Below are 22738 nucleotides of genomic sequence, written 5' to 3'. Positions count from 1 at the left end.
ACGAAAACTGAAAAACTAACAAATGGAAAGAAATGTAAAGGGGGGGGGGGGTCCCAGTTAGGTGTCTGCGCAAAATGTTTTTTGATTTTATTTATACTTTGTGGTAATATACCTACATGTATTAAGTTTCAATAACAAGTGTTACTGTTACCAGTTCTGACTTACTTTTATAGATATTCACATTTAAAGTGGGTGGGGTAATCTGACATGTGACCAGCCAGGAACACAATTTCTGTTATTTTTTTAAAACTGGTTCAAACTTTTTACCTGAAACTTTCATGATAAAATAACTAAGCAATGGCCATTCACACAACATGTTGCATTTTAAATTGTACTGAATATTTTTTTCATCACAGAGCCACAAAGTGGTCTAATCAAATTTACTGATTTTCAATGGACGAACTTTACCAAAAAGCTAAAACTTTTTTCATTAGTTGATATATTAAGGCGTTATTTTCAGCAGATATTGTAAACTAAATAAACATAAAAATGACAGTATATCAGTACACTCTGATTAATATTGGAAGAGTGGTACACTCTCAAACTGGAAAAAAGTGGGTGGGGTAAATAAATATTCAAAGCAACACTACAAAAATTGTGCAGTTGTTAAGAAATGGCCTCAGATTGTCTATTACTATCTAAATTTTATTAAATACAGCATTGATTGATAAATTTTAACAAAAAAATTCCCACTTTATACATGTGTGTCATGGAAAAAGCATGGACCTTGAACATAAAATGTAGACAAACCAAACTGACCCTGAAAGCTCAAAGTATTTAACAAAAGGTTTTGCCTGAGGCAGTATATTTTGAGGAAAGCTATTGTTCAAATTAACATTAAATTTTCTGCATTCATTTTTTCCATGGCACACATGTATAAAGTCTTATTAAAGAGAAAATTTGTGTTAAAATTTATCAACCAAGCAATGTATTTAATAAAACTAGAATGTGTCTGTAGGACACAGGGTGTGCCCCCCGCCCCCACCCCACCCCCAACTGGTACATTTGTCACAAATAAGGGGAAATAATTCAAATGTTTTCAGTCTTAAAGGGGTATAGCCCTAAAAAATATGAAAAGGATTCATTATTCTATACCATATACTTTTTGAGCTATGAGCATCACAAACAAAAAATCCACTATTTTGGCTATTTCAAGGGCCATAACTCTGTAATGAATGCTAAAATTCTCAAGAAGAATGCCATATGTGCAAAGGTCACATTATGATACTCAAGCAAGATTTCATGAATTTACATTTAAATACTTCTGAGTAAGGCACCGAGAATACTTCTGACTAAGGCACATAATTAGGTAAAAATGTGCATTTTTTTTACTATTTCAGGGGCCATAACTCTGGAAATAGGGGGCAGACCCAGATAAAAAATAGTAGGTGTGCAAGTTCATATCATGATAAACACTCATCAATTTATATCAAATACTTTCTGAGCTAGGCGTGTCACAAGGTGAAAATGTGCATTTTTGACTATTTCAGGGGCCATAAATCTAGAAATAGGGCGCGGACCCAGATAAGAAATAGGAGATGCGCAAGTTCATATCATGATTAAGGCTTATGCAAGGTTTCATGAATCTATATCAAGTACTTTTTGAGCTAGGCGTGTCACAAGGTGAAAATGTGCAATTTTTACTATTTCAGGGGCCATAACTCTAGAAATAGGGGGCGGAGCCAGACGACAAAATAGAAGGTGTGCAAGTTCATATCATTATAAAGACTCATGCAACATTTCATCAATCTATATCAAATACTTTTTGAGCTAGGCGTGTCACAAGGTGAAAATGTGCATTTTTTACAATTTCAGGGGCAGTAACTCTAAAATTAGGGGGCGGAGCCAGACGAAAAATAGAAGGTGCGCAAGTCCATATCATGATAAAGACTCTTGCAAGGTTTCATCAATTTATATCAAATACTTTTTGAGTTAGGCGCGTCACGATCTTCCGACGGACACACGCACGCACGGACGGACGGACGCACTGACAAGAGCAAATCTAAATGCCCCCACCACTCATGGAGGCACAATTAAGATAGTAATAGACAATCTGAGGCCATTTCGTAACAACTGCACAATTTTTGTAATGTTGCTTCGAATATTTATTTACCCCACCCACTTTTACCCAGTTTGAGAGTGTACCACTCTTCCAATATTAATCAGAGTATACTGATATACTGTCATTTTTATGTTTATTTAGTTTACAATATCTGCTGAAAATAACACCTTAATATATCAACTAATGAAAAATGTTTTAGCTTTTTGGTAAAGTTCGTCCATTGAAAATCAGTAAATTTGATTAGACCACTTTGTGGCTCTGTGCTGAAAAAAATATTCAGTACAATTTAAAATGCAACATGTTGTGTGAATGGCCATTGCTTAGTTATTTTATCATGAAAGTTTCAGGTAAAAAGTTTGAACCATTTTTTAAAAAATAACAGAAATTGTGTTCCTGGCTGGTCACATATCAGATTACCCCACCCACTTTAAATGTGAATATCTATAAAAGTAAGTCAGAACTGGTAACAGTAACACTTGTTAATGAAACTTAATACATGTAGGTAAATTACCACAAAGTATAAATAAAATCAAAAAACATTTTGCTCAGACACCTAACTGGGACCCCCCCTTTGACACTGTTCGTAAATTTACGCACAAGTAACAACTTCGTAAATTTACGAAGTAGCTTAAACTGATTAAAAATGATATTTTTGCAAAAATCTGAGAAAGTTCAACAGCTCAACTTTGTAAATTTACGAACAATCAGGAAAAGTGAAATATGAACAATTTGTAGGAAATGTAAATTTGACACAGTTCTTAAATTTACGAATAAGTAACAACTGCGTAAATTTACGAAGTAGCTTAGACTGATTAAAATTCTATTCTTGCAAACATTTGAGAAAGTTCAAAAGCTCGACTTCGTAAATTTACGAACAATCTGAAAAAGAGAAAAATTAACAATTTGTAAGAAATGAAAATTTGACAGTTCGTAAATTTACGGACAAGTAACAACTTCGTAAATTTACGAAGTAGCTCAAAATGATAGAAACTGAATTTTTTTTCAAACAGATGAAAACCATGAAAGGCTCTACTTCGTAAATTTTCGAACATAATTATAATAAATTGTATTTACAAAAGATTTCAAGATTTCGTAAATTTATGAACTAACTGAAATTGATAAATAATAATATTAACTATCATTATTATCATAATTCCAGATTTATATAGCGCCCTTTCATGATAAACACGTTCAAAGGCGCTTTACATAGCAATTTTAATATTTCCAGGAAACCTTCCACTATTGAGATAATCTTTTCAGAATGCTTCGCTTTATCAAGATAATATTTTGAGTTATCGCGATAGCTACCTAGCTATCTCATGGCAGAAATATAGAAATTTTAATCAGTTTATTTTAGCTACTTCGTAAATTTACGAAGTTGTTACTTGCTCGTAAATTTACGAACTGTGTCAAATTTACATTTCTTACAATTTGTTAATTTATTTCACCCTTTCAGCTTGTTCGTAAATTTACGAAGTCGAGCTTCTTAAGTTGCTCAAATGTTTGCAAAAATAGAAATTTTAATTAGTTTAAGCTACTTCGTAAATTTACGAAGTTGTTACTCGTTCGTAAATTTACGAACGGTGTCAAATTTACATTTCTTTCCATTTGTTAGTTCTTCATAATAATATTTCGTTTTTATTTTTGCACATGCATTATAAATGAATGATGCCAAAAGTAAAAGTATGATCAGTGAATTGTATAAAATTCCCAACAACCTGATACCATTGTTAGAAATATATGATCAGAGGTCTAGAAGACAGGTGAGGCGCAAATCAGAAACAAAACTCAACAACATCGACATATTTAAAAGTGTTTTTATTAAAACTAAAAAAAAATAGTACGTAATACTTCTAATCACATCAAGAAGTAATCATAATGTTACTGTTACCTTTCACTATGACTTTTAGCTCACCTGAGCACGAAGTGCTCAAAGGTGAGCGTTTGTGATCGCCCTGTGTCCGTCGTCCGTCGTCGGCGTCTGCGTCGGCGTCATCGTCGTCAACAATTTGACTGTTAACACTCTAGAGGTCACAATTTTGGCCTAATCTTAATGAAACTTGGTCAGAATATTACTCTCAATAAAATCTTGGACGAGTTCGATATTGGGTTATCTCGGTTCAAAAAGTAGGTCACCAGGTCAAATCAAAGGGAAAGCTTGTTAACATTCTAGAGGTCACAATTTTGGCCCAATCTTAATGAAACTTGGTCAGAATGTTGCCCTCAATAAAATCTTACAAGAGTTTGATATTAAGTCATCTGGGATCAAAAACTAGGTCACCAGGTCAAATCAAAGGAAAAGCTTGTTAACACTCTAGAGGTCACAATTTTGGCCCAATCTTCTTGAAACTTGGTCAGAATGTTACCTTTGATAAAATTTTGGAGGAGTTCACTATTGGGTCACCTGGGAACAAAACTAGGTCACCAGGTCAAATCAAAGAAAAAGCTTGTTAACACTCTAGAGGTCACAATTTTGGCCTAATCTTAATGAAACTTGGTCAGAATGTTACTCTCAATAAAATCTTGGACGAGTTCGATATTGGGTATCTCGGTTCAAAAACTAGGTCACCAGGTCAAATCAAAGGGAAAGCTTGTTAACACTCTAGAGGTCACAATTTTGGCCCAATCTTAATGAAACTTGGTCAGAATGTTACCCTCAATAAAATCTTTGATATTAAGTCATCTCGGGTCAAAAACTAGGTCACCAGGTCAAATCAAAGGAGAAGCTTGTTAACACTCTAGAGGTCACAATTTTGGCCCAATCTTCTTGAAACTTGGTCAGAATGTTACCTTTAATAAAATCTTGGACGAGTTCACTATGAGGTCACCTGGGGTCAAAACTAGGTCACCAGGTCAAATCAAAGGGAAAGATTGTTAACACTCTAGAGGTCACAATTTTTGCCGAATCTTCATGAAAGTTCGTCAGAATGTTAATCTTGATGATCTTAAGATCCAGTTTAAATCTGAGTTATGTAGGGTCAAAAACTAGGTCACCAGGTTATATCAAAGGAAAAGATTGTTAACACTCCAGAGGCCATATTTATGATCATATCTTAATGAAACTTGGTCAGAATGTTAATCTTGATGATCTATACTTTAAATTCAAACCTGGGTCAGGTGGGGTAAAAACTAGATCACTAGGTCAAATCAAAGGAAAAGCTTGTTAACACTCTAGAGGCCATAATTATGACTATATCTTTATGAAACTTAGTCACAATGTTAATCTTGATGATCTTTAGGTCAAGTTTAAGTCTGGGTCATGTGGGGTCAGAAACTAGGTCACCAGGTCAAATCAAAGGAAAAGCTAGTTAACACCCCAGAGGCCACATCTATGACCATATCTTAATGAAACTTGGTCAGAATGTTAATCTTTATGATCTTTAGGTCAAATTCAAATCTGGGTCAGGTGGGGTGAAAAACTACGTCACTAGGTCAAATCAAAGGAAAAGCTTGATAACATTCTACAGGCCACATTTATGACTGTATCTTCATGAAACTTAGTCAGAATGTTAATCTTTATGATCTTTAGGTCAATAGGTCAGGTGAGCGATACAGGGCCTTCATGGTCCTCTTGTTATTATACCTTTTTCCAATAATTATGAAGTTCTGCTTAATCCTATCTAGTGAATGCTATCTCTTTATGTACAACATTTGGTGTCAAAACAAATAATATAGACATATGTTAATAAATTTTCAACATTGAAACAAAAAGCTGAGAAATCAATTTGTCCTTTAAATTAAAAGAATACTTTTCAATTTCGATATTTTTATAAAAATTGGATGGCAATTAATGACAAGGTTTTCCTCAGGTAGGCATTTATGTGATACATGTCAGATATAAATAATGCATCTATTTTTAAGGTTTTGGTCGAAGGGAGACCACAATGGATAAACATGATACGCAAGTGTGTAAACCGAGACATACAGCAACTATGCTTCTTCTGAATAATTTTGTTTGTATCACTGAAGCAGTTCTTTCTGTGAACTTATTTACCAAAACACCGATAATAAAGTGACATCTCGATTTTTTACCATTTGGAGATAAACATATTAGTTGATCAAAATCATGTGTTTTAAGGTGATGTCACTTTTTGAATTTCCGGTGAATAACAAAAAACCAAAGAATATTCAGTTCTTTCCAAAAACTGTTATATTATGATTCAACCAAATAGTTTCCTTTGTCTACCAGAAAGGAACAATTCTTATATCTTAACATTGAGATTTGGTACCTTTATAACAGACAATAAACTAAAACAATAGACATTCATATGTGACGTCGGTGAGCTCAACAAAGCAATTTCAAGCACAAATATTAATGTGGAATGTAAAGTAAGTTACACACTACAATATCCGTCCAAGATACTTTCAAAAACAATGCATTTGCAGAATAGAGAGATAAAAATTATCTCGACAGCTCGTGAAAACTAATGACAAATTTTGACAGGTATATGATGACTCATGACCTAATTAATTTTTTTCTGTTATTTCTAACTTCCAGTTTGATTTTCATAAAATGGGTATTCTTTATTGTAGCTTACAACTCATACATTAAAACAATAAAAGAATATATCGTTACCTCACTGTCGTTTTGTCTATCCGTCTCTTGTACAAATTCCTATTGTTTCAGTCATTTGTCAGTAATTGGAGCAACTCACAGTGTTGCAATCATACAAAACACATCCCTTATTTTCACATAGATATTGAGGATTTATCTAATGAGCACATGTATTGGAAACACAATTTCAATACCGACTGTGTATTGTAATAATGCTAAACTATCTCAGCCGTGACGTGTCCTTAAAAGCCACAGCGTCGATATCTAAAGGCATAATCATTTTGATCTCAGTATTACAATCGACATAAATTTTCTCCCTGAAATTTGTCTAAATGCTGTTACACAAAAAGAAACTTTGCGTAAGATAGAAAAAGCCGCCCAACATGACAAAAACGAAACAGTTGCAGGCTTGGATTTGAATGAGCCTGTTTATGGACGACGTTAGAAATGTATGGATGAATTTACGTATCTATTAGAGTATGTATTTTTAAATCAGGAATTCTGAAGGCGTAGTTGAGTATTTACATGAGATATGAGTATATTATGAGTGTTTAAAATGGGAGGTGTCCACGTAAACACTTGAACATTGTAACTGTAGCTTATTCATAAATAAGATACCCTGTTATATATGTGCCGCATTTTGTTTGCTCAATGGAGTGCGGTGCATTTGCATATTTTCTAGGAGACAGCATGTTCTACTTTAACTGTTAGTCATTGTAATATTCTTGTTGAACGTCTCTGGAAAGGTATCCAGCTGGAAAATTGAGGATCCCCACGTATTAATTCCCAATGTGAGACACAGTACAGCAATAATGTTCATTGGAAGCCCAGCCAGTGCCTGTAGTAAACAATAGAACATTTAATATAAGTGTCCAAAAGGTGCGTGTTAAATGATAGATTACTTGTATGATATCAATAAAGACACAATTATAAGAAATGTCAAGCTGTTAAAACACTATGAATAATGATTTTGTCTGTAATGTGTGCGATAAAGATTTATTTCATTGCTTGATCGACTTGCTGTTTTAGGAAACGCTGTATGGTGGACATTACTGACTATAAATCTACAATATATATTTGTCTGCGGTAGATATAGTGACTATTGGTGTCAAAATACTTTTAACGCCGTCTTATTGCAACATTATCATTGATGGACATATATACATATGGATATATTTAGGAACCTGCCCATCTTTACACCGCCACTTTTCCCTCATGTATATGTAGTAACAAACATAAAAGGTAACACAAATGATGCTGATCCACGTAAAACTTATGTAAAGGTATTTTTGACATTATCTGGTCACAACCAATAGTCGATTTAACAACAATGACGGAAACAAAGTGATAATTGTAGATGACGGGATAAACGCTGTAGAAATCATGTGCTAATATATATACGTACATTTCTATAAGAGAGATAGCACAAATATGAGATGTGTTCGTTTCAGTGTCAGATTGAATTGGCTTTCAATATTGAACACCAGAAGCAATATTTTGTAATATTCACCATAGATCTTTTTTTCTCTCTAATAGTATACATTTCATACGACGCCACTAACTTTACCTGCACGTGGATTTAGATTGTTTTCGCACGTAATGATGCTCATTTAAACATCTCGTTCAAACTTACAAAGACCTTTCTAAACGACTAAAATAAGCAATAGTAAGCGTCTGATTTATTCCAGTAACTTAATTTACTGTAAAGGAACAATGTTTTATAACAAGTTTCTTTGGTTCCCTTGAATCTGTCACATGGCACTTAAAGTCTATTGTTATGATAGCTAATAAAATCTATGAAGAGATCCCGTGGTAGAATTAGAACGCATCCAAGCAACATCATAGCAACCTCGGTTTGACCGAGTCTGTTGATGAAAGAATATGGAATTTTCAATATCCCTCACGGCCCCTAGCCCCTTGGAAGCAGAATTCTAACATGTGCTGAACAGTGGTTGGTTAATTAAACCTAGATAGTCAACCGTGTCTGACATAATATCGCGAAGAACATGTATCATTACAGGTCTCTATATTACTCAGTAATATGCCGACAAAGCAAAAAGAAACTGGTTTATCTTTTTACAGCAATAATAATATTCTGGATTTTTAACTTACCAAATCGGGTATAGGAGGTACCCTGAAGAGAAAACGATGGCGTTAGGTGTGTTGCAACCGGAAATGAACGCAAAGGGAACCCGCAACGGTGGCTGACATCATCAAGTACAATGGATGAATGCTCGTTTGAATTGCCTGAAGTGAAAGACTTTCCCACATATTGAAGAAATAAATTGTACATGTTTAATGCAACTGTGCTTAAAATGATATACCAGCATGAAATGACAAATAAATATCCTCGGGTCGTCACACGGACACAAACTATAAAGCATACAAATCAGAGTCTAGTTACAAAATGCTTGAAACTATAAGAATGTAACAATAATAAACACGTGATGTTACATGAAAGCATTAATGCTTGGACAGTCTAAGTGTCAGTAAAACACAACGATCAAACCCGACTGCCCTCTTGATTTTTTTGTCATGTAACAGCAAAATGGAGCACAATAAAAACATAGTAATGTCTCATTAAAGACATTCACCTCGGCTCGAATTGTTATGAGGGTAAGTAGGATTTAATAAGAGAATAATGACTAAATAATGTAACTGTCTGGTTTAATTTCTATGACTACTGATATGCCTACACAATTATTTGCATTTTCTTTAGTCTGATGGTGAAACTTAGTTAGGAATAACACAGACTGTAAAAATGACAACGAAGGTAATACATAGAATCAGGGCATGTTTTGAAGTACATACAAAATCCCGTTGTATCACATGAATGTGTAATGCTTTAAGGAAAACACCTATGATAATTTTAAAATTATTTATCACATCATAGGACATCGGCATAAAGTGTGGGAATGCAGAAAAGCTGGTAGGCCATCTGTACGGTATTTCGAGGCATCGGCTTTAAGTCAATGTCGGGTTGCTTATATGTCATTTGTCACCGAACCTAAGAACGTGACTGCATATGTTACAAGCTCATGACGTATACCTTATTCTCAAAGTTCCTTGGGAATTCGAGAACGGCTGTAATTTGTCGTGTTATAGAATTTAGCTCAACTGGAAGGATATAAAAACGGTATTCCAAGGCCCCGGGTTTGAGTCCAAGTTTGAATGCTGATTCTTCTCAACCTGTGTCAATACGATTTTATAAATTTCTAGAAAATAGCAATTACCAGTTCTGAGAGTACTGGCATGAGCAGTGTGGCTGTGGCAGTGTTACTTGTAACTTCAGTGGCTCCAGCGACGATAAAACATATCACATGTTTCATACCCAACTGTCCATACTGCCCAAAAACTTTCAGCTTTATTTCCGACCAATCTTGACAGTCCAGAACTCTATAAATGCATTAAGTAATAAATTGTTTTGAACCGTCTTTTATTATTTATTAAATAAACGTTTGAGTTTTAGTTAAAATGTGTGCAAAAAGTGTTTGTTTTTTTTCGAAATCAACAAGTTCAGAAAGTATAGTTGAAAATTTCTCTGACACAGTATTATGCAGGGTTAAAAGATTCTCCGTACTGTAGCGGGTGATTTGAAAAAAACAAAACATTTTCTAATTTGTTAGATCAGTATACTTGCGATCTCTTATGCTAAACTAACAAATATATGACAATGATCTCTGTGAACTTGTTTACCTTACTTGCATCTGCAATGGCAAACCCACCACCAAGCAGAACTATTACACCCCACGGAAGCTTCTGGCTCACCGATTTCCAGTCTATCAGAGGCACATACGATGGTCTGTCTGTAAAAATAAGTGTGTTTGTTTGTATTTAGACCAATTTTTATCACATTTCGGCGATTCCTCCAGAAGACTATTAGCAATTTTAGTTAGAATGATAGTTCAAGATACACGTGTAAAGCATCCTTTCACGGGATTCTTATCCAACTGTTAGTGATTTTTGTTGGTGGAGCAGGCTCCCGCTCACGATCCCTCGTTTCGAAGGTAGGCAGTGTTTATTTAAAGTTAAACTTTAAAGATAGATAACATAAAAAAAGAACACAATACGGTCAACATTACTTTCAGACAGATCGGTCAACAAAACCATACAGTAAGTCTATAATTGTATAATGAAATCGGCTGATGGAGCGATAATGGTGAAAAGATAGAGTAACTGATATTTCAATTTCAATGTTAAATCGTGAAACTTCACGGGCAGCCGTGTTTTTGTTTGAATGTGGTTTTCCTTATTTGGAATCTTGACCTTGTGTTTTGTACATTTTATGATAAAGAATATATATGTACCGTCTTTTGCTAGCCAGAAAACCTTTGGCTTTTCTGCCGGAAGTAGAAATAAAAGAACGCTGAGCAAAATACATGGTGTAGAATCTGAGACAAATCTGAAAAAAAAATCAGACCAATATTTACATGAGTTTACATGTACAAGATAAAACATAGCCAAACGTTTACTTGTTAATGGTAAGTCAAGAAAGCAAAACATCAAGTGAATTCTCGGCCACATGTTTTACAGACTCTTCTGTATTACTGTAAAACTATTCAATCATTTCCACTGATGTAATGGTCAGTGGTTAATTTCGTAAAAATTATATACACTGCATGTGTAATCCTCGTAAGCTAATACTGATGTTTCAGAAAAATATAGGACTTTAGACACGTAGAAATTATGTCACAAGTGCGAATATAACAATATGCATCCGAAATACAAAGATTTAATCAACGAAAAGATCACGGTTTTAGATATATTTTTCAATTCTAATACATCAATCTAAAGTTTTGCTTTTTTTTTGGGGGGGGGGGGGGGATGTTGTTGTTTTTTCGCCCTTTGACGCTATGACATATTTGCTTTGACTTAAAAACTGTTATTTTACCACATATCATTATAACACTTCCAGCTTTCTTTATTTAGGAAAACAAATCAGATCTTGTTAGAATGCAGAATATACGTTAACTCACAGTCATTTGGGGTCAAGAGATTCCAGTCTTGTAATATAAAGAGCAATGCTGATAAAAGTGCACTTTTAAAACATGCTAAAATTGTAACAAAACATTTTCTTTGCTCTCTATCTCAGCCCGGATCGCTTTAAGATGCTACAAGATATTTGCTAATAACTGGCAGAGGCGGAGAGGGAGGCGTTACCCGACGTTTTGGTCCTGCATTCACGGCTGTATTCAAAATTGTTATATGTTAATTCCGGTATTCCAGTTCAATAATTTAATCCATAAATTCACATGTATATACTTCTAGTAGATATTTTCTGGGTATTATAAGAAATGACTCACCCTTTCTTTAAAGCACCTGCGTTTCCCCACCCAGTAATATTAGGAGGTGCTCTAAATAACCACAGACAAACGAGGCAAATAAAAACAGTTAAAACCTGTATTTCCCGCATCCTGAAATAGTACAAAAATGCTAGTTACAGAAACTTTAACAAATCCGTAACTATGGAAACACATTTCCTATCAAGCTATCTTTTAAGGTAAATTGTATCACTGTTGAGCATACATGCCCATATAACAAACACAATACTAATGTATTGGTTTCTTCATTTTGTCAGCTGACAAAACTAGTTTTTTCACTTTGTCAGCATACAATATTGTTTCGGTTTCTTCATTTTGTCAGCTTCTATACAATAACACTATAACTGTTACGTTATTGCACGGTAAAATTGAAACTAAATAGGGTGGCGAAAATATTACACCTGATAATAACAAGAATGAAATTTACCTTTAAAAATGTATATTTGCCTAAAGGCACTAGCCTTCAGATCGTTCGAAAACAAAAAATTAGGTATCAGAAAATTAATGCTGTATTTCTTAAGAATGCTTTGAAAATTAATTAGTGACAGAATATGTTGCGGAGACATATGAGATTTAGTTGTTTTTACTAATTTTTACGATGGAAATCCAACAGCGTTTGTAACGCTCCGCTCGGGATAAATTGCCTCGATTATAAATATTTATATTTAACGCGCATTCTAGATTTCATAGGGCCAATTTGTTTCACATTTGCGGCGTACGCCGTTTTGGCTCGGGCAACCGGCTAGGCGTTCGTTTGGTTTTCCTGCACTTCCCGGGTCTATCAGACGTACGCCGATGTGCGCCGGTCTAGCGAGATAGGCAGTGCGGCAAATCATATATATTCGTGATATAAAATCGGTTAAACATCTGAAAAATTGGTTTTATAACAGAAAAGGTAGAAACATACTACAAGAAATATTTTGCTAACGTTTTTGATAAGGCCTCAATAGAAAATCAAATAAATTGGAAAGTCTTTTTTTATTTGCAGCTCACGTAAGCGTTCGTTTATTAATAAACCGGCGAAAATTATCATCTTGCCGCTCACGTGACCGGCATGTCCCGGGTTGAGTGAAACGCATTGGCCCATAAAACGACCAAACATTTTCAAAGAAAAATCATTATTAGCCAAAATCTGGAGGTCAGTGCCTTAAACGTTTGAAATTGACTGGTAAATTTACGTACGTTAGCCTGCCAAGCTGTTTAAAATGTGTTCGTATTGTACTATTTATAGCCCTCCTCTGTTCAACGTCTGTTTTCTTACAACACCTGTGATAAAAAGATATAGCATGCCAGTCAGAAATTTGCCGATATAAGGGGCGTGTATCCAGCTGAACTTCACATCATACTTTAAATAAAACAAACGCAAAAGTTAGCGGCTATATATACAATCTAGAGTTTTAAAACCAGTTTTATTTAAGTTGATATATTATTGAGTTTACCGAAACGTTACAAATACGTACATTATTTATAAAAAAAGAAACAAAAAAGAAGACTAAATCTTACCCACAACGTATGAAAACAACAACAAGCCACATCCATCCAAAGAACGCAGTGAAAAATGATAGAGGGAATCCGAAACCCATCCATTTAGCAAATGATATTTCGGACTCTTTACCATCGTAGAATTTATATAACCTGCAAACATTAACGGACATTAAATGCATAGGAAATAATAGTTTTTCTGTAGTTTTTTTTGTGGCTCAAAGTCAGCTTTTCGGAACGGAGGAAGACCCAATGTGCCCCTTTGAGCATTATCTGAGGCATGGACGGGCATCAGGGCAGACCCATCCACCTTCCGTACAGCTAAATGTCTTCCTCACATGAAAGAATTCTACACCCTGGTAAAGTTTCGATCTAACAACGGTAAGGGACAAGTATCGATGTCAGACCTTAACAACTCGGCCAGGGAGGTCCCAGGTAATATTAGTTATGTAGATATTTCCTATAAAATACCTATAAAATATGTATATACTGAACAATACTTGCTATTTTCTTTAAAAAATGTTTAATGTACTTCTTGAAATGAAGTAAACAAACATGTTTATATCAAGTAAAATTTTTGACTATTATTATACCACATTCTATTTTTTAAAGCCACAACATACATTAAAAGTTCAGTTTATAAATAACATTTATAGAAATATAGAGGTACAGATTTTTGATTTTTTTTTAGATCTCATATAAACATCGATAGGGTACGCCAGCGACCTTATTTGGTTTATGTTGACATTTTTCCCTCATAAAATCTATCGTTATGTAAATTATAAATGTTTTATTGTATTTTGTCACTTTTCAAAAAACAGGCTAAAGTCATAAAATGAGCAAAATGTATATGATGTTATATATTGTTTGCTTTTAAATTAATTGAAATTTTGAGATGTCATCAAATACATAATATTCTACGGGTATTCTGATTTTATTTTTTTTTTTAATTTAAGGTATCGGCAAAATAACAAATGGCGCGTTAACGTTTTTGCAAAGTACATTTTATGTACCGGGCGTATATCAAAAAACACTAGAACATATTTTACTAAAGATTTAATGTAATACCTGGTTATAGTATCCCACCAGGAATACCTGACAGTGACGTCATATTGTGTTTACTTTATATTGTACTGGATTATCATTATGTTTCTTTACCTATACCCTGCATGGATACGTAGCCCAGAGGATAACGGCGCTGTCGTAGTAACCGAAAGGTACCGAGTTTGAATCTGGTCGGCGGAACTTTTTTCGCGCACGCTATTTTCTTACTCAACTATATAGTTATCTTGATTTTCTAGTGCTTCACGAATTAAGCGTACAGAATAAATTGTGTAGAAAAAGTTCACTCCACATAAAATGGATAAAATGGCTATGAATACGTTTTTAACTGTAACGAGCCTTTGGAGAATAACGAGAAAGCAATATCTATTCTAAAACAGAATGGACTGACGGTGAGACAGCCATATGTTGCATTAACATTTTGTATACTTCATAATAAAAAAAAATACTTATAATTAAAAAAAAAACTAACCATACCTTACTAAGAGTTTCTCATATGATAAGGACATATTTCTATCTATTATATGTTCTGTTCTGTTATGTATACATCCATTTGGTGGTATACCGTGGTTATTTATAGTTTGTTGACAAAATGACGTCACTGTCAAAAATTGTCGGTGGATTATTTATATATGTCGTATTTTGATTAAGAAATTAAATTTGAGCACAAATGAGTTTCAGTTGCATATCTGAATACTGGCTAAATGCCATCTACACATACCCTTTTGTCCTATAATACAACAGGCTTGCAAAACAGTTTATTATAATCAATATGTTTGTGTGAACGTTTCCAAGGAAATGTCTTATTATATGTTAAACATGATACTATTTAATAGGAAATATTGTGCAAATTGGATTATTCAAGCAAATGCACTTCTTCATCAAAAAATCTATGGCCATTATAGCTTGTAAAATGAGATACAATGTACACGCACATATCTTTCATCCTGACAGTTTACTAATAAAGTTGCATACTTATCGGCCTCCTGTTTAAGTACCAAGTTTGGTGGAGTGCCGGTCAGTGTTGCAATCCCTCCAATGTTTGCTCCGTACGCGACACTCAGAGCAAATGCCTTCGCAATACGACGGAGTTCTGCGCTTTCAGACACTGGCGCGTGCCCCGGTTCGCTTTCATCTGTTCCTTTATCTTCTTCCGTCACTGTATAGAACTCGCTGAAAAGTAAATAATACAAGTTTTAATACAATGCATTCACAGTTCAAAACGGACTTAACATAATTCATGCACTGTCTAGAGTCTACCGGCTTAAAGCAATGTATGATGTTTCTTGACAAAAATGCTTTCACTGGGTTGAATTTTCTAAAATCAGTGAGTTTTTCATACAGAACTGTTTGGAAACAGTGCATTACTGAGGACAAAGGCACTGTTATGAACAGGCTAAAAACAGTTATTTAATATGTAGAATTTTTTTTTTAAATATTAAGCCTGTACAAATTCAACAACTATGATTTGTGATATATTTAAGGGGATTTTATCTTCACGGAAAATGATATGTTATATTTTGATATGTCACTTTAAATATGAAGTAAACATTGCGAAATTAATCGTTCTCACAGAGTTGTGATGGTAATTTCTAAAAGCTAAGTAGTCTAGTAATATTTAATAAATTCTTTCCAACTATGTTGTTATTTGAATTACCTTTCTGGTTAAACCATAAAATAAAGTATACATACCTCTTCGGATCCATTAAATCGCAACCTATACTGCTCTCTACAATGCCATTATATTTGTGTTTATTTATATCACTTTTGGGACATGGATCGAGTGTAACTAGGGTCTCCTTTAATTGTATATCATTTGCGAAATCAGTTTCGCTGCTACCGTATGTTGAGTGCATTTCGTTAGATGCTACATTCGAACTGGCCTCGTATCTCTCATTTTCTACAATAAGCTCCCCTGAAATACATAATTTCATATCTTTACTTCAAAATATGAATTTAGCTTCATTACTCTCTCAACATTTAAAGGATTTTAGGCATGCAATTGATGATGTCAAAGACTTGTGTGAAGTATATAAGCTTTTACGTCAGTTGTTTAGAGATATGACCTCATACATACTGTTACATCTTTAAGCATTCTTATTTTTGGTGTACAATAAAAGTAAGATATGAAATAAAGGTAAGTAAGTTCCTGAATGAGAAGTCTGAAGTGAATTGCGCTATTTGTTGATTAGATACCTTAGTATGTACCTTGAAGTAAAAATAATTAGTACATTCACAGTACCTACAGCACTTTTCCGAACATCTTCCATGTTTTGCAAGACAGCTTCAATAATTGGAATCATCATAGATGTCGCTGCTGTGTTACTTATCCACATGGACAGGAACCACGTGGTTGCCATAAGTCCCGCCATTAAACTGAAATCATAATTGAACAATAATCTCTACAGAATTGTCATTTTGAATACTTGATTGTTTAATTCTGTTCCTTATTTAGTTCAATTATTCAAAGAAACATACTAAAAAGTATTGTGTTTTCATATGTTGTTTTCATGAAATTCCAAAGACTGTAAAATTAAAGGTTAAAGAAATGAGAACCAACGGAACAGAAATAAATATTAGTTGTGGTTCCAAACAGAGTCTAAGTTCAATGAAATATCTAACAGACCAGCGAACGAATTACAAAGTGTACATCTTGGTCCTGTTGAGATACAGTTATCTATTGATATGATATTTGACATTGTACAAGTGTATATACATGCAATATTGGTTGGGCACCAACTATCACCATTACACACAGAGATATTCTTATATGCAGACAACTTTCTTTCAGTGCCACGGCAACAATGAGTCCCCCTAGGAACAACATAGTTGTATCCTGCAGTCAATGCCAATATTACCATAATTATTTGCTAGAGACATTTACATCAAAAGAAATATCATGTTTGTTTCGTATTTTGAACTGGTATCGTGAATGAATTGTGTATATGAATAGTGTTTCTATTAACTAGAAGTAAACAAAGGGGCTTGGTGTTGTGTGCCCAACAGCGTGTGTATTTCAATACCGCACTTTTTCTCTAAAGCCTTCGAGTGGTTTATCGTCTGATTTACCACGATTCAGAGTTCAGATGCGTAGGAATTGAACCACGAGGGCATTAGCCCGAGTGGTTAAATACTGAAGCATCTGAACGATGAATCGTGGTTAATTAGACGATAAATCACAAGAAGGCATTGACTGTTTTCATTTTGACATGCTCATTGATATAGTTTAATAAATATTATGCTGGACTTCATTTACGCGATGAGTAATATATCGGATGTCAGGCGGCAATATGACGTCATAATTGACGTCATTATGCTCTCTTACCGGTCCGCGCGTCAACCGTTGTTTATCACAGGATACAGAGCTTGATTTTCTTCTTTTCAACTGGAAATCGAATCGAGCCATGTTAGAATTAATCTTAGACCATGTCTTCAGTCTTTATTTACTTGCTTTGATATAACACATACCGAGTAATGTAAAGATTTAGGTATGGAACACCACAGCTGTCTTATATTTGGACATTCCTTGTCATCATGTCAGAGCGTGATGTTAACTTTTAAAGACCACACCATTAGAAGATAGCCTTTCTATTTAACGTAATAAGACAGTTTTGGCAAGTCATTACCACACCTTGACACGATAGCTTAGTCTCTTAATAAAATAAGACACTGTTAATATGATAAAATGTCCCGACAAAAGACAGCGGCGGTGTTCCATACTAAGGTATCTGATATTTCTTAATGAGCTACACTCTCGTATAACTTAACATGATATGATTAAAAATTGTTCATATTTCGAAGAATTGTATTTTTAGAGTTGCACGTGTTTTGTTTTTTCTTATTTACAAATATCTTATATATAGCATTGTAGAAGTTTAAATCGACATTTTACCTTTATATATGAGTTACTAACATCTGCGGCGGCCACCACTCCCAACAGCGGAAACAGGAAGATGGGGATCAGGGCTGTTACTGGGATTGGAATAGCCTCTGTGAGCCAGAGTATTGCCATGACAGTAATTACGTAGGCACATTTTGATTCCTTGTAAAAGAAAAAAATGCAATTTAGAATTTAAACAGCTAACGATAACACACTGATATAGATGAACAGTTTGTAAGATATAGAAACACCAAGTAAGGAAATGGTGCGAAAACAAAATCAGTTATCACTTAAAAGCACTCTGTCTTGTTATTTTGTTTGAGTGAACATGTTATCATGAATTATTAGTAGATACTCTAGCGGTCTGCACTCGATAAATACTGCGGCCTAATGATAGGACTGACCGTCGTTAAACGAAGTCAAGGTCATTGCACTTATTGAATGGCTCAACGGCCTGTAGCCAAAACTATTTCGGTGAGGTTCAATTTGTCTGTCTTTTTAGCTCAAAATTTCTATAAAGTTTCCGTCACGGCTAAATTGTTTCAAATCGTCTGCATAATATCCGAAAGAATTGTTTCTTGGCCTGCCCACAATGAAATTTGAGGACTATCGACCAGTAACCAAACTGTAGCCCGGTCATACAGCAAAAACTATTGACCGCCGACGAATCAACGACGTTGTGTATCACACCTATCTAAATTTAATCTGTAGACATAATCTGTAGACATATGACTGATTAGAATTCAAGAATGCAATAGTTATGCGAGTTATCAGATGGTTTGTTATTTAAATGCATGGGTTGTTTTCACCAGGTTTTCATCAAGTTGATTAATTTATAGTCCTTAATTTGTGAAATAAACTATTCTTCTTCTTATTATTATTATTAAAATAATAAAGCAATAGTTTATCCGTCGGCTTGAAAAAATAACATAAGGCCGTCCAAATAATTTTTCGAAACCTATGTATACCAGGCAAGAAGAAATCGAAGTACTGAAAAAAAATGTATCTACGACATCCTTTTTAACAGAAAAAAGGCAGATTAAAAAGAAAATGTAGTTTACAAAAATAACATGGTAAATGACTTGATTTATAATAAAAAAAAAAACCACCTTTTTTCAAATTTTAAACGTTGTTTTTACTGAGATTTTTAACTGTAATTTTCTATATAGTACACATGTAAAAGCTGTACCTTAGTTTTTACGATATACTAGTATACACACCTACTGAATGGATTGCCATTCAATAGTCAAAATATTGCCTGACGTTGGAAGGCCCAAGGAACAATAGTTTTGACTATAGACTGACAAGCAATTCAATAAGCATTTTATTATATGACATCAGATATTTATTTTCATAGTTTTCAAAATCTTAATGCGCATTGATTAATGCGGCCGTGTATCTTTTTTTAAGTTACCTTTTGTTAATAAAGATATATGATGTTTATGGCTTTAAAATGTTCGAGGCAAGATAGTAACAATTCATTCGCTTGTCATGGAAAATATGGTGGCTTTAAACTGTGAAAAAGCAGGACAACCTGATAGATACTCCTGTGCAAGAAATCTTTCAGTATAAGTTGTTGAGGAACCATACAAGGGTTCATGAGAAAACGTTATCTTAATTTTACAGTAAAACGGATGACAGACAAATACAGTGCGTACAGCACTGAAGGAAAATTATTTCAACGCGGACGGACACCTTGGTAGAAACACCGACGTGGATGGCTTCCTCACATGAAGAATTCAATGCCCCGAGTGAGGCCCGAACGGATCATGATCGGTAATGCACAAGTGATTTGAAGCCAGCGGCCATAATCACTTGATCAAGGAGATCATAAATGATGATGGTGATGTTGATAGTATGATGAAAATGATAAAAATTACATACGCATTTGTCGCTACGAAAGTTAGGCCGATACTTGGGAGTCACTTCCGAATCGTCTCGATGGTACAGTGCACAGTTAACCGCCTTTTGGTATTGGATGTTATCATGCAATCGTGACAATATCTGCGCAATATTATGACTGTCATAAAGATTAAGAAATGCGTGTACTTACACTTTCGAAATCCGGAGAATAATTAATAACCAAACTTATAGGTAAAAGAAAAGCCAGCACTGGTACAAATATTGGCTTTAATGTCCATATATGCTTTAGATAGTTCATTGTTGTTGCTTTCCACTCACTTTAAAGCAGATGCAACCTATCCACTTTTTATTTTATCCGCTGCATCAGTTAATGCACAGTGTTTATAAAATACTCCAAGTTTCAGTATAAACTACTTTATTTTTATTTAATTAAGTATCTGAACAAGGCAAACACTTGGAAAAGACTGCTTTTGCCTGTTGAAACCTGGAGTTTTGTCAACCTTTCTCGGGCCAGTAAAAAACAATCAAAAATAGTTTAACATAAGGGTACGGCCCCATACCTGATATATAGGCGTAACCTTTGCAGTACAAACTATAATACATGGTTTCGAGCGAGATGTGTCAAGAAAGCAGCTGAAAACAAGGAACGTTTGTGTTTTTAGACAATTTTGACATAATTTTATATATCCCTTTATTGTGTTCGAAAAGTGATAACTCACTTGAACTTGAGAGTTAAGACATATTAATCTAAACAAATGATCTTTATTTTTTTTTTATTTTTTTTTTTGCATCAATCTCCCCTTGTTTAAAAAAATGTACCTTCAAAATTCCCAAATTCCAGCCCTTTAAAGACACTGATTCTGGTATGCCAGCTATCCAGGGATGTGGCCTATGGGAATGATAAGGTCTGCGTATTGGCGGTAAGGGCAGTCTTCGCCTTAATTTTTTCTCAGCACTTGCCCTTTTGGGCAAGTTACTTAAGAAAACAGCTTGCCCGGAAACATTTTTACTTGCCCGAAATCAGTCTGTTTATATGGTGCATTTTTAAAGAAACAAAACAACAAAAGTTTGCATTACCCTTCTCTAGAAACAGAAAGTACTTATTTTGTTTAGCCAGGGCCTTTAGTGTCGTTTTTCAAATTACACTTAATCCAATGGAAATAAATCTAGCTGGGTTTTGTTATATTTCAAAATACCAATGCCTAACAAGTTTTGTATTATGCAGCAAATGTTTGTAAAATTTTTATACACTGTGCATTTGTTATAAAATTTCAAATAATATTTATATTTACAGCATACTGACAGGTTTAGTATCAAAATGTTTGTCTTTTAAAGTTAAAGTTATTTAATAATTAGTTTAGTAAATTCTTGGGTATATTTCAATAAATGGAAAAAATTTATTGCCATCTTTCACTAAAAAAAAGCGTCAGATTATATTAAGCTCTCTCAAAGTCTCATAAAGATTGTTAAGCCAGGAAGCCAAGCCGTCAACTTGTAAAAAATGCTTTGTGTTGTTTTCCTGTTCTTCTGTTTAATCATTAAGTACCTGCCAAATATTGTGTTACAATAACTAAATAATTACTTAGCAATATGTGTAAAAATGTCACATGTCATTTCACATAACCAATAAGGTCTAATACGTTTCAGTTGTCCCAGATTTCAAATAGCATGTATTTGCACTTTACTCTTGGATAACAAAGTAGAAGGTGTTCCACCATAAAGATTAACTTTACTGTTTTTATTTGTGGTGTTGCACATGGACTTTATCGTTTGAATTTGTGCTTGGTGTTCCAACATACTCTGGTGAACCAGATAAATTTCAGTTGTGCTAAAATATTGGAACTTTATTAAACTAAAACATATAAAATACCATAAACTACACTGAACTTGATTTATTTTTAATGTTACGATGAAGACTGTAAGGGCCAATAAATAAGACTGGACCATTGATAGACTAGCTTCTGTTTATCATAATAAGCTACTGTATAGCTACTGTGTAGTACATAAATTGCAGATGATATTTCAGACCTTTATAGCAAACCAATTCTCACCTTTATAACGAGTTTATAAAGCCTGACTAAATTAGAGCTTAACAATGTGATAAGATACAACAGCGCTTTTTTTAATAAATCAAGCTTTTTTCACAGTTTTTTGTACAGTAATATCTCATTATTGCTGAATTTTCAATTGCCATCGTTCAAATTGCTTTAATTTTTCCTGGTTTTATTTTGTTACTTATAAAAATATCATAATAATTGAATAAAAAAAATACTTGTCATTTCTCTTATTCAGTTTTATATAATTATTTTATTTTTTATTATATTAAGGTGAGAGCTTTCTAAAAGAGTGAGAATTGAATTGATGTAAGAGTTTTTATTAATTGGTCAGGACATCCATAAAATGCAAAACACAGGAAATAACTAATAATCTGAATATATCAATAAAATTTATGACTACATGTCGAGTCTACAGGGGTTATATGGACCCTTATCAGACCGGACCAAACAGGATCC

At 34.0% G+C, this 22738-nt stretch overlaps 1 pseudogene; it reads right to left on the bottom strand.

The window, feature by feature from the left end:
* Positions 1-7290: 7290 nt before the first annotated feature.
* On the bottom strand, positions 7291-20523 carry LOC128553315 (Na(+)/citrate cotransporter-like; annotated as a pseudogene).
* Positions 20524-22738: the final 2215 nt, after the last annotated feature.

Source organism: Mercenaria mercenaria, unplaced genomic scaffold (assembly GCF_021730395.1).
Source record: "Mercenaria mercenaria strain notata unplaced genomic scaffold, MADL_Memer_1 contig_3701, whole genome shotgun sequence".
Classification (NCBI taxonomy): domain Eukaryota; kingdom Metazoa; phylum Mollusca; class Bivalvia; order Venerida; family Veneridae; genus Mercenaria; species Mercenaria mercenaria.
Note: the sequence above shows the minus strand (reverse complement) of the source record. Positions and strands in the feature narration are given on the sequence as shown.